We start from the raw sequence: 14,057 nt of genomic DNA, 5'->3' as shown, positions 1-14,057 counted from the left end.
TCTTCTTAATACTATTGTAGCTGTATTTTTTATATCTATATAACATTGTCTGGATCAGTGAAAATGTATATAAAATCAGGACCATGACAGGGGCAGTTACATACATCTTCTGCCTCATATACAGTTCATAATAAGGGTCTTCATAACGCTGGCCATGGACATTCACTTGTTTCTTGACATCTGACAATCTACAGGTACGGCAGAAGCCAAACATCTGCAATTGGTAGTAAAAAGTGTTCGTATGTTGAAATTTAAAACTTTTGACCCTTCCTTCCCAGGCACTTGCTTATAACTTTAATTTGTTAAGTTGGTTACGCTGCTTTTTGGCCATTTGCTTGGCAGCTTTAGGATGACAGTGTCTACTCAAGGCTGTGTACACATATATTTCTGATGTCTCATGTCCACCACCTTACTCTGGCTCAGAATTGGAAGCCATACTACTAGTTACATAAAGCATTAAACACCAAAAATGTGCTATGCTCCATGAGATGCCTATTCTCCATCTATCCACTCCTGTTATCTTTCTATAATAACTGTGCACATGAGGCATAATTGTATATTGCACTTGGTTTTTATTAATACACAGCAGCTCACTGCGGAAAGTGGAAACACCTCCCACCTATCACACGTGATATCTTAGTCATTAAATGGAACCGGTCATCTGGTTTCATCCTAATGGCAGGTTCCAATAGCATTTTAATACCAACTCCCAATGTGCTTTTATAGTAACCATTCCTAGTTTCATTCACTTAAATTAGCAGAGTAAAATTGCACCTGGCTGTCTGCCAGCAAGGCCCACTGAGATACGTGGGTGTCCATTGGAATCCTTCGAATCACCCTCCCTTCTTTCCCTCTTCCCCCCTCCCTTCTGTCTACGTCAACTGATCACTACAAGCTCATTTTGCGCTTGTTCGTCAGCTCCTGCGATGTCACGTGCAGTGAGCAGCCGCACCATACAGTTTGTGTACCATCGAAGCCTCACTATATTAGCTGGGAGTATGACTCGATGAGGATTCCAGTCATAATTTGACTTTACTTTTTTAAGCGAATGAAACTGGGAGTGGTTAATATAAAATTGCTGGTATTCCATGACGATATACATATATTAAATAGATTTCAGCCAAATTTATTTATTTTTTTTAGTTAAGGGGGTTGTCCGGGAGTCAGTTTAAGGGGTTTTCCGACCAATCAAGGCCCTATCCACAGGATAGGGCCTAACTTGCTGATCGGAGGGATCTCAGTGAAGTACCAACTTCATTATTGGGAGAACACCTTTAATAATCTGAATAAATGACCATGACTTCTCACCTTCAATGCTCAGCCGGTGTGCTCGCCATGGGACCAGAAGTGCTGGTGGTGTTGTATGATTGGTACATGGCCAGTGATTTTTTGAACAATGGTTATCATTTCAGTGCCAGAATAAGTGTGGATTTTGGGACAACCTTCTCTGCTTATAGCAATAGTCATTTGAAAACTCTTCTCTGTAGCGCAGCCATAAAGCTAAATCACTTAAAGAAACTATGAACCAATTGTTAAAATGTGTTGTGACCAGTTTATAACTTTACGGGGCACATGTATCATTTGGTTTTTTGGTGAAAAGAAACAATACATGTTAGCTAAAGCTGGCAGGCATGTTTTGTACTGATCCAGGACATGTGAGGGGAGGGGACGGTCCAGTTTCAGGACCTCTCTATAAGTATGTCCTCTCTAACAGGCTGAGGTTTTCTTGTTGTACGCAGTGCTTGGATATAGGATCTTTTTCAGTGCCTGAATCCGCTGCCTTCAGACGTCATACAAAGCCTTTAACTCATAGCTGTCACAGTAGTGAGATTTCTGTAGGTAGGTAAGTCAGTATAGTATGATTGGCACAGGCAGATAATATAAGCATCGCCAGTATACTGTAGTCTATCAATGCAATATGAGCACAGGTAAAAGTAGAATCACAGGAATGACGGCTCCAACTGTATCAGCTCTCATTCCATCCTGAAACCAGATGTGGAGATCTCAGGGTGAAGCCGCTCCTACTTAGAGCTGAATAGTACAATGTCTGGTCCCGTCACTGTGAAGTCTCAATGACACGATGGGATGGAGGACTAGGGGTCAGAATAACCAAAGGATGAATGTACATGAACTGGTTACTGATGGACTGTGGATTGTGAATAAAATGACAAACTTGATGGCTGTATTGAAATGTGAATAAAGGAGAACAGCTGTTAAGCTCATCCGCTTTGTTTTCCTGCGTGCAGGTTATATACTCCTGGGACGCACGCGTTTCACGTCTCTCTGATCCCGAGCTCTGGAGATTGTGACATTATGGAAGTCTGTAATAAAAGCACAACCACACAAACCCATCAATAAAAAATACGTACAAATCTTGTTGTCATGCTTCAATCACTGGGATGAAGGAGTTGTTTATACTGAAATATGTTATTTCATACAGATACGCAATCTAGTGTCCTTAAAGGGGTACAGAAAACAAACATAATAAGTATTAGACCCTTCTTTCGCCATTCGCCAGAATTCAGCAGGACAAGGGGTGTTACAGGAAGCTCCTAGGCCTGCTGCATGGGGGGGTCACGCGACCCGCAGCCTTCACTGGGGAAAGGTAATCCAGGATCCACTCTGGGCGCGCACATGGCCGTCTTAATGCACACTCGGTAAAATATTAATATACATACAATGTTAATGTTTTCTGTCACCAACCCCTTTAATAAAAGGAGAATTATACTGGGGAAATTTTATCCATTTTCAAAAGAAATAAGTCACGAGTCTCAAATGCCTCCTGCCACAATTATCAAGGGTTTCATACACACAATGACCAAAAGGTCATGGCCTGACCTGTGCCAAAAATGCAATATTTTTGTGGCATAATCTAAGCCAATGTATATAACCATCACTTTGATAAATCTAGCGCAGTTCTAGACTCTTTAGTGTAACTAAGCACTGAAACCTGTTAGGGCCCTTTCATATGAACAGTTTTCACATGTGCGTTTGTGACTTGTGGGATTGATCCATAGCCATAGAAAACATAGACCACTGTCTATGAAAAACTGATTAAAAAAATGCATGTGAAAAATTTACAGAAAACTGATTGGAGCACATTTACAGAGCCCTTTGCTGGAGTCCACCGAAAGTGCACTGTGCCGCCATTCACTAAGATCGTGCGCCCGATATCCTGCATGTGTCGCTTCCCCGCTCAGGTCCAGAGTTCACGATCTTTTTAGTGGTGCATCTAAGTGCTTGGGCTTGCGACACAATTTCAATGTTAAATCCAGTGCTCGGTCCGAATCAGTTGACGGCACGCCCCCTAACTTTTGTTGCATGGAAGCCAGCGCAGCCGTGCCATAAAAAGGATCGAGTGCACCAAAATCCAAGCGCTGACACTTGTTAATTACCTGTGCAATCCCTGAAAAAGGCGCACATTCTGACCCTTGGTAAATAAGCCCCATTGAATCTGATGGGAATGGTCAGTTTTTCACTGACCAAACTCTGAGGAGACCCTACTGAATCTCTGCATTGCTCTCATGAAAGGGGCCTTAGGCCAGTTGCACAAATACTCTGAATATACTATTACTTGATGATTTGTTCAATCCTAGTTCTATCCAACCAGCCATTCATGTGGTCCTAGTGTACACATGTGTGCACTGTGTAGACTGACTGCACTAGGATGGCACTCCTAGTGTGGTCCGTTTTATTTCATGCACCCCTTGACTTTGCTGAGCGAATTTCATGCTACACTAGGAGTAGTGCATGTTGCATTTTTTTTCTCTGATAGGATCAGATCATCAGACTGTGAAAAACATCTGATGTGTGCCCAGCACAATACACAATCAATGAAGCCACCATCACACTTGCTAAGTTCGCTCAGTGAACCACGAACCAGGCAGGGCCCTACATCAGGGCCAAACTCACTCCTGGGGACAGGACTCAGAGCACCATGATGATATTTCTGCTTCCCTATAAGCCCGAAGAGCTGTAATTATTACAGTATCAGTGCAGCATATATCATTACAGTGCACAGAGTCTTGTCCCCAGGAGTGGTGCTCATTCCCAGGGTCGGCTCGAGCTTTCAGCAGGCCTCTGGCCGACAGAGCCTCAGTGGGCCCCTTTGAAGTGAACTCACGTAGCAACATTAAAAATTCTGAAGCTAAAACAGTCTCCTACAATATTCCCTAGTTTATCATCCCAAACAGCCCCCTCATGGTTATTTTATATAAAGCCCCCCTCACCTCCTATGGATGCAGTATGTGTGCCCCTCCAGCACCTCTGGGCTCCAGGCACTTGCCCACTGCTGGCACCGGCCCTGCTCATTCACAATCGCAAGTATTTATTGCTAAACACATATACAAGCGGGAAGAGCTCTTCCTCTCTGTGCCTTCTTTGCGTTTAGAAACTCACTTCAAATGCGACCTCAAAGGGTTGTCTGCCATCAGATCTTTATTTTTAGCTGGTGGTTATGGCCAGTATTAAGCATTAATGATGCAATTTAACCGCTGAACCTCTGCACGAACCATAGACAGAAGGCGCTCCATTAAAGAAAACCTGACAATGAAATTAGCCCACTCAAAATAAATACTTCATTAAAAACTATGATTAACTCCTCTTGGACCGCCCACTAACTTTAGACATCAGCAGGCGCAGGTCTCGAGTCTGCAGCGATGTCATTAGGGGTTAAACAGAGCTAATTAGACCCAGTCCAGCTCTGATGAGCACCACCAGTCACAGGTGGTTATTTCCCGTGTAACTGAGGCTATTATAGATGCCTCAGTTACAGGGAAAACTTGTAAAAGATTGTAAAATAAAATAAAAAATGTCCCCCGGGGTCATTTATGACCTCATGGCGGACATATAAAGTAAAAGTCACACACACAAAAAATATTCATAAAAATACATTGACATTTAGTGGGTTTGTTACCGCTTCTCCCTTCTCTGCTCCTTACAGCATCGCACTGAATGAGCACGATGTACAGAGCAGCAGAGCCACCGCCGGCTCCATAGACTCTGTGGTCATGTGACTGCCGGGTCTAAAGGGGTTAAACAGAGCTGCTGGGTCTAACTAGACCCAGTACAGCTCTGATCAGCGCAGTACAGCTCTGCATTCACTAAAACTTGCCTTTTCAGGCCATGTCACTAAGGGGTTAAAAAGCATTGGCCTTATCCCTAAATGATTCTTTTCCATGGCTGTAATGTTAAAAAAAAAAAAAAATCTGTTAGTAAACTTATATGCAACTCACCCAATGAGAGTCCAGTGATGGGGTCTGTGATATATGAAGTGTTTACTGCACTGCCCTGACTCCCTAGTCTTGAATGACAGGTCTCACCGACATGCTGCTGTGTGGAACATTGACAGAAAGCTCTATTACATGATTGGGCACTTCAGGTCATGTGACGGGGGTGATGTCATCTTGGGACCTGTTACATTTGCAACATCTACCCCATGTATGTACATGAAATCATAGCAGCCCTAAAGGAGGCATGGGGAGGAGTAGAAGTCAGTGGACGCTGCTGTGATCAGATAAATACATGGGGAAGATGTTGGAAATGAAAATGGGTAAAAGGACCTTAGATGACATCACCCTAGTCACATGACATGTTGAGAAGAGGCATAGGACAGGCACTTGCATCTCCCCTCCAAAAGCTCAATGCTTTTGTGCCCGCTGTACCGTAGACGGCGCCGGGGAGAGGAGGAGTCGGCCATCTCCATAGAGTAACATGGCGCGCGGCGCTGTATTACCGTGAAACATAAGACACGTCCCATCTTTTCCCTGGGTACAGAACGGTACGGTACCACAGGTGTTCAGCACCGCTCCGGACCACTCTGTGCACCCATTGACAGCCTATGGGGAACGTATATACGACGTCGGCCATATATACGTCCCCCAGCGGCTGTGTGGATGAGGACTTAGCAGACACTTCTAACCTTTTCCCTTCTAACCTTTTACCATTGGCTCCAGCCATCACTATAGAGACTGGGGGTTGGGGCTGTGCTGCCGGGTCACTGTGCAAATCCACCAGCGCATCTAAAATGTTGGAAATAACAGGAAAAAAACGAAAGAAAAAATAAATGACCCCCAAACAGTCAGAACTTATCCGGGAGTCTCCTGAGGACGTGTCCGTGTGCTGTGGGAGACATGTGTGAGCTCCGGCAGGTGCTGCGGGTGTACTTGGTGGATGTGTGTGACGCGCTGCCCGGGCCCCGGACACTTCATATTCCGCGCGGCACCGCCCGCCTTGTCCAACCACCTTCCACACCTCCTGACCAATACGGTCCAAGACTCTAGCGTTACCATGACTACCTCGGCCGGGACTTCCGGCGTTCGCTGTTGCTAGGAGACGGAGTGAGACCACTTTACACTACAAGTTTGTGGAGAATTGAGCGGGTGGAAAGGTGAGTGCGTCCTCCGTGTATCACCCCGGGACCGGCACACTGTGCTCATAGGGGGAGCCGGGTGTGTGCAGGTAATAGGAGCTGGACACATAATGGATGATTAATCATGCAGTGTGACGTCATTACTTTTCTAATGTGACGTCATTACCTTTCTAGTGTGACGTCATTCGGTCCTGATCTTGTGTGCTGTGATATCACTGATCAGCTGTGACATCATTGTGTTGGTTACACCAGTGACTTGTATCTGGCCTGTGATGTTACTTAGTGATTCATGACATCACTGTCTGCAATCTCCTAAATTATTGTTTGAATTATTTTGGTCTCTCTCTATCATCCCTATGATAGTGTATAATATCTGTACCGTGATATCACTGTGTACGTTATCCCAGTACTGTGACAGTACTGTGCATCATTCTTACACTGCGACATCACTTTGTGCAGTCTCCTTGTACTGTGACATCACTGTGTGCAGTCTCCTTGTACTGTGACATCACTGTGTGCAGTCTCCTTGTACTGTGACATCACTGTGTGCAGTCTCCTTGTACTGTGACATCACTGTGTGCAGTCTCCTTGTACTGTGACATCACTGTGTGCAGTCTCCTTGTACTGTGACATCACTGTGTGCAGTCTCCTTGTACTGTGACATCACTGTGTGCAGTCTCCTTGTACTGTGACATCACTGTGTGCAGTCTCCTTGTACTGTGACATCACTTTGTGCAGTCTCCTTGTACTGTGACATCACTTTGTGCAGTCTCCTTGTACTGTGACATCACTTTGTGCAGTCTCCTTGTACTGTGACATCACTGTGTGCAGTCTCCTTGTACTGTGACATCACTGTGTGCAGTCATCTTGTACTGTGACATCACTGTGTGCAGTCATCTTGTACTGTGACATCACTGTGTGCAGTCTCCTTGTACTGTGACATCACTGTGTGCAGTCTCCTTGTACTGTGACATCACTGTGTGCAGTCTCCTTGTACTGTGACATCACTGTGTGCAGTCTTCTTGTACTGCAACTTCACTGGATGTACTGTCCCTGTAATCTGATATCACTGTGTGCATTAACCCTGTACTGTGACATTGTTGTGTGTATTATCCCAGTACTCTGACGGTGTGCATAAGCTCTCTTCTGTGACATCACTGTGTGTGTTCTCCCTGTACTGTGACATCACTGTGTGTATTCTCCCTGATCTTTGGTGGTGTATTTTATGGTGATATTACTTTATCCCTGTTCTGTGACATCAATATATGTATTATCTCTGTACCGTGACATCACTGTACAGTACAGACCAAACGTTCATTCAAATAGTTTTCTGTGTTTTCATGACTACAAAAATTGTAGATTTACACTGAAGGCATCAAAACTATTAATTAACACATGTGTAATTATATACTTAACAAAAAAAGTATGAAACAACTGAAAATATGTCTTATATTAACTGTTCTTCAAAGTAGCCACCTTTTGCTTTGATTACTGCTTTGTACCTGTTGGCCCTTTTACTTTCACTTTGCGGTCCAGCTCACCCCAAACCAGCACCCCATCACTCTCCTTCTTGGTCAAATAGCCCTTACACATCCTGGAGGTGTGTTTGGCGTCATTGTCCTGTTTAAAAATATTGATGGTCCAACTAAAAGCAAACCAGATGGAATAGCAGCTGCTGCAAGATGCTGTGGTAACCTTGCTTGTTCAGTATACCTTCAATTTTGAATAAATCCCTGTGTCACCAGCAAAGCCCCCCCCCCCACCCCCACACACACGCACATACCATCACACCTCCTCCTCCATGCTTCATGGTAGGAACCAGGCATGTAGAGTCCATTTGTTCCCCTTTCTGGGTCAGGCAAAGATCTCGACTTTGGACTCATCAGTCCAAAGCACATATTTCCACTCTAATGTCCATTCCTTGCGTTCTTTAGCCCAAACAAGTCTCTTGTGCTTGTTGTCTGTCCTTAGCAGTGGTCTCCTAGCAGCTATTTTACCATGAAGGCTGCTGCACACAGTCTCCTCTTACCAGTTGTTGTAGAGATGTGTCTGCTGCTAGAACTCTGTGCGGCAGTGACCTGGTCTCTAATCTGAGCTGCTGGTTGCCTGCGATTTCTGGGGCTGGTGACTTGGATGAACCTATCCACCACAGCAGAGGGGACTCTTGGTCTTCCTTTCCTGGGGCGCTCCTCATGTCAGCCAGTTTCTTTGTAGCGCTTGATGATTTTTGCAACTTTCAATGTTTTCCCAATTTTTCGGACTGATTGACCTTCATTTCTTAAAGTAATGATGACCACTTGTTTTTCTTTACTTAGCTGCTTTTTTACAGACTTCTGCACAACACAACTGATGGTCCCAGCCCCATCTATAAGGCAAGAAATCCCACTTATTAAAACTGACAGGGCACCTGTGATGTGAAAACCTTTTCTGGTGATCATCAATAGAATGCCAACAGTGTGCAAAGCAGAAAAAGGTGGCTACTTTGATGAGCCTAGAATATAAGATATATTTTCAGTTGTTTCACACTTTTTTGTTAAGTATATAATTACACATGTGTTAATTCATAGTTTTGATCCCTTCAGTGTAAATCTACAATTTCTATAGTCATGAAAATACAGAAAACTCTTTGAAAGATGTGTCTAAACTTTTGGTCTGTACTGTATTTATTGCCTCTGTACTGTGGCATCGCTGTCTGCATTATCCCAAAACTGTGACATCACTGTGTGTATAATCCACATTACTGTGTGAATTGTCCCTGTCCGGTGACATCACTGAGTGTATTCAGCCTGTACTGTGACATTGTGTGGTTTATGTACTTTAGGTTGCTAATAAAGAGGGCATACTAAAAATTTTGAATAATGAAACAAATTTTACAGGAATGGAAAAACATGTACTGTATATCCTACAGTGTGGTACAGTATGTCCTTACATATTAGATTTTTTTCTGTAGCACATAAACCTGTGTGTCCATCCAGCTGTAGGAGCAGATAATACACATTAGTATTCCTCAGATTAGTCAACCAGGACCTGCAGGCGGCGGCCTGTTAATTAGTGCTGGTACTTCACATCTTTGATGAAAAACAAATTAGTTCTCTCAAATTGAATTGTCATTTTGTATAAAACTGTGAATGGAGTCATTAATATAATGAGATAAATGCATGACTGTGGTGGGGAGCGGGAGAATGTCCAGGAGACTTCTAGAGGGTCACCATCACGTCTGTGGTGATAGAAGGAGGAGTTGCACATCATATATAGGAGGAGATGCACAGGAGGAGATGCACAGGAGGAGATGCACAGGAGGAGATGCACAGGATACACAGGAGGAGATGCACAGGATACACAGGAGGAGATGCACAGGATACACAGGAGGAGATGCACAGGATACACAGGAGGAGATGCACAGGATACACAGGAGGAGATGCACAGGATACACAGGAGGAGATGCACAGGATACACAGGAGGAGATGCACAGGATACACAGGAGGAGATGCACAGGATACACAGGAGGAGATGCACAGGATACACAGGAGGAGATGCACAGGATACACAGGAGGAGATGCACAGGAGGAGATACACAGGAGGAGATACACAGGAGGAGATACACAGGAGGAGATACACAGGAGGAGATACACAGGAGGAGATATACAGGAGGAGATACACAGGAGGAGTTACACAGGATACACAGGAGGAGTTACACAGGATACACAGGAGGAGATATACAGGAGGAGATATACAGGAGGAGATATACAGGAGGAGATACACAGGAGGAGTTGCACATCATACACAGGAGGAGATACACAGGAGGAATTACACAGGATACACAGGAGGAGTTACACAGGAGGAGTTACACAGGATACACAGGAGGAATTACACAGGATACACAGGAGGAGTTACACAGGATACACAGGAGGAATTACACAGGATACACAGGAGGAGATACACAGGATACACAGGAGGAATTACACAGGATACACAGGAGGAGATACACAGGAGGAGTTACACAGGATACACATGAGGAGTTACACAGCATACACAGGAGGAGTTACACAAGATACACATCAGGAGTTACACAGCATACACCTGAGGAATTACACAGGATACACACAAGGAATTACACAGGATACACAGGAGGAGTTACACAGGATACACATGAGGTGTTACACAGCATACACCTGAGGAATTACACAGGATACACACAAGGAATTACACAGGATACACAGGAGGAGTTACACAGGATACACAGGAGGAGATACACAGGATACACAGGAGGAATTACACAGGAGGAGTTACACAGGATACACAGGAGGAGATACACAGGATACACAGGAGGAATTACACAGGATACACAGGAGGAGTTACACAGGATACACAGGAGGAGTTACACAGGATACACAGGAGGAATTACACAGGATACACAGGAAGAGATACACAGGAGGAGTTACACAGGATACACATGAGGAGTTACACAGCATACACCTGAGGAATTACACAGGATACACACAAGGAATTACACAGGATACACAGTAGGAGTTACACAGGATACACATGAGGAGTTACACAGCATACACCTGAGGAATTACACAGGATACACACAAGGAATTACACAGGATACACAGGAGGAGTTACACAGGAGGAGATACACAGGATACACAGGGGGAATTACACAGGATACACAGGAGGAGTTACACAGGATACACAGGAGGAGTTACACAGGATACACAGGAGAAGTTACACAGGATACACAGGAGGAATTACACAGGATACACAGGAGGAAATACACAGGAGGAGTTACACAGGATACACATGAGGAGTTACACAGGATACACAGGAGGAGTTGCACACCATACACAGGAGGAGATACACAGGAGGAGTTACACAGGATACACAGGAGGAGTTACACAGGATACACAGGAGGAGATACACAGGATACACAGGAGGAGATACACAGGATACACAGGAGGAGATACACAGGGTACACAGGAGGAGATACACAGGGTACACAGGAGGAGATACACAGGATACACAGGAGGAGATACACAGGATACACAGGAGGAATTACACAGGATACACAGGAGGAGTTACACAGGATACACAGGAGGAGATACACAGGAGGAGATACACAGGAGGAGTTACACGTGAGGAATTACACAGGATACACAGGAGGAGTTACACAGGATACACAGGAGGAGATACACAGGATGCACAGGAGGAGATACACAGGATGCACAGGAGGAGATGAACAGGAGGAGATACACAGGATGCACAGGAGGAGATACACAGGATACATAGGAGGAGATACACAGGATGCACAGGAGGAGATGCACAGACAGGATGCACGAGGAGATGCACAGGATACACAGGAGGAGATACACAGGATACACAGTAGGAGATGCACAGGATACAGTGGAGGAATTACACAGGATACACAGGAGGAATTACACAGGAGGAGTTACACAGGAGGAGATTCACAGGATACAGAGGAGGAATTACACAGGACACACAGGAGGAGATACACAAGATACACAGGAGGAGATACACAGGATACACAGGAGGAGGTACACGTGAGGAATTACACAGGATACACAGGAGGAGTTACACAGGATACACAGGAGGAGATACACAGGAGGAGTTACACGTGAGGAATTACACAGGATACACAGGAGGAGTTACACAGGATACACAGGAGGAGATACACAGGATGCACAGGAGGAGATACACAGGATGCACAGGAGGAGATGAACAGGAGGAGATACACAGGATGCACAGGAGGAGATACACAGGATACATAGGAGGAGATACACAGGATGCACAGGAGGAGATGCACAGACAGGATGCACGAGGAGATGCACAGGATACACAGGAGGAGATACACAGGATACACAGTAGGAGATGCACAGGATACAGTGGAGGAATTACACAGGATACACAGGAGGAATTACACAGGAGGAGTTACACAGGAGGAGATTCACAGGATACAGAGGAGGAATTACACAGGACACACAGGAGGAGATACACAAGATACACAGGAGGAGATACACAGGATACACAGGAGGAGGTACACGTGAGGAATTACACAGGATACACAGGAGGAGTTACACAGGATACACAGGAGGAGTTACACAGGAGGAGTTACACAGGATACACAGGAGGAGTTACACAGGATACACAGGAGGAGATACACAGGAGGAATTACACAGGATACACAGGAGGAGTTACACAGGATACACAGGAGGAGATACACAGGATACACAGGAGGAGATACACAGGATACACAGGAGGAGTTACACGTGAGGAATTACACAGGATACACAGGAGGAGTTACACAGGATACACAGGAGGAGTTACACAGGATACACAGGAGGAGTTACACAGGATACACAGGAGGAGTTACACAGGATACACAGGAGGAGTTACACAGGAGGAGTTACACAGGATACACAGGAGGAGTTACACAGGATACACAGGAGGAGATACACAGGATGCACAGGAGGAATTACACAGGATACACAGGAGGAGTTACACAGGATACACAGGAGGAGTTACACAGGATACACAGGAGGAGTTACACAGGATACACAGGAGGAGTTACACAGGATACACAGGAGGAGTTACACAGGATACACAGGAGGAGTTACACAGGATACACAGGAGGAATTACACAGGATACACAGGAGGAGATACACAGGAGGAGTTACACAAGATACACATGAGGAGTTACACAGCATACACCTGAGGAATTACACAGGATACACACAAGGAATTACACAGGATACACAGGAGGAGTTACACAGGATACACATGAGGAGTTACACAGCATACACCTGAGGAATTACACAGGATACACACAAGGAATTACACAGGATACACAGGAGGAGTTACACAGGATACACAGGAGGAGATACACAGGATACACAGGGGGAATTACACAGGATACACAGGAGGAGTTACACAGGATACACAGGATGCGATACACAGGATGCGATACACAGGAGGAGATACACAGGAGGAGATACACAGGAGGAGATACACAGGATGCACATGAGGAAATACACAGGATACACAGGAGGAGTTACACAGGATACACAGGAGGAGTTGCACATCATACACAGGAGGAGATAAACAGGAGGAGTTACACAGGATACACAGGAGAAGTTGCACATCATACACAGGAGGAGATACACAGGAGGAGTTACACAGGATACACAGGAGGAGTTACACAGGATACACAGGAGGAGTTACACAGGATACACAGGAGGAATTACACAGGATACACAGGAGGAGATACACAGGATACACGTGAGGAGTTACACAGCATACACGTGAGGAATTACACAGGATACACAGGAGGAGTTACACAGGATACACAGGAGGAGTTACACAGGATACACAGGAGGAGATACACAGGATACACAGGAGGAATTACACAGGATACACAGGAGGAATTACACAGGATACACAGGAGGAGTTACACAGGATACACAGGAGGAGTTACACAGGATACACAGGAGGAGTTACACAGGATACACAGGAGGAATTACACAGGAGGAAATACACAGGAGGAGTTACACAGGATACACATGAGGAGTTACACAGCATACACCTGAGGAATTACACAGGATACACACAAGGAATTACACAGGATACACAGGAGGAGTTACACAGGATACACATGAGGAGATACACAGGA

The 14,057-nt window shown here is 45.0% G+C and overlaps 1 protein-coding gene and 1 long non-coding RNA gene across 4 annotated transcripts in view; one reads left to right on the top strand and one right to left on the bottom strand.

Moving 5' to 3' along the window:
- Positions 1 to 271: 271 nt before the first annotated feature.
- Positions 272 to 5,607, bottom strand: LOC140121923 (uncharacterized). Its single transcript, XR_011854221.1, has 2 exons — positions 5,235 to 5,607; positions 272 to 2,321 (listed from the first exon to the last, which is right to left on the bottom strand). It is a non-coding gene; the product is annotated as an uncharacterized lncRNA (long non-coding RNA).
- A 687-nt stretch (positions 5,608 to 6,294) lies between these two features.
- Positions 6,295 to 14,057, top strand: part of LOC140121850 (uncharacterized) — a 66,202-nt gene continuing 58,439 nt past the window's right edge. For all 3 annotated transcript variants that reach the window (XM_072141963.1, XM_072141953.1, XM_072141944.1), the window contains exon 1: positions 6,295 to 6,388. The gene's annotated coding sequence lies outside the window, so the exon portion shown is untranslated. The remainder of the gene's footprint in view (positions 6,389 to 14,057) is intronic.

This window comes from Engystomops pustulosus, chromosome 1, assembly GCF_040894005.1.
Source record: "Engystomops pustulosus chromosome 1, aEngPut4.maternal, whole genome shotgun sequence".
Lineage (NCBI taxonomy): Eukaryota > Metazoa > Chordata > Amphibia > Anura > Leptodactylidae > Engystomops > Engystomops pustulosus.
The sequence above is the reverse complement of the archived record's forward strand: the minus strand, read 5'-3'. Positions and strand labels throughout refer to the sequence as shown.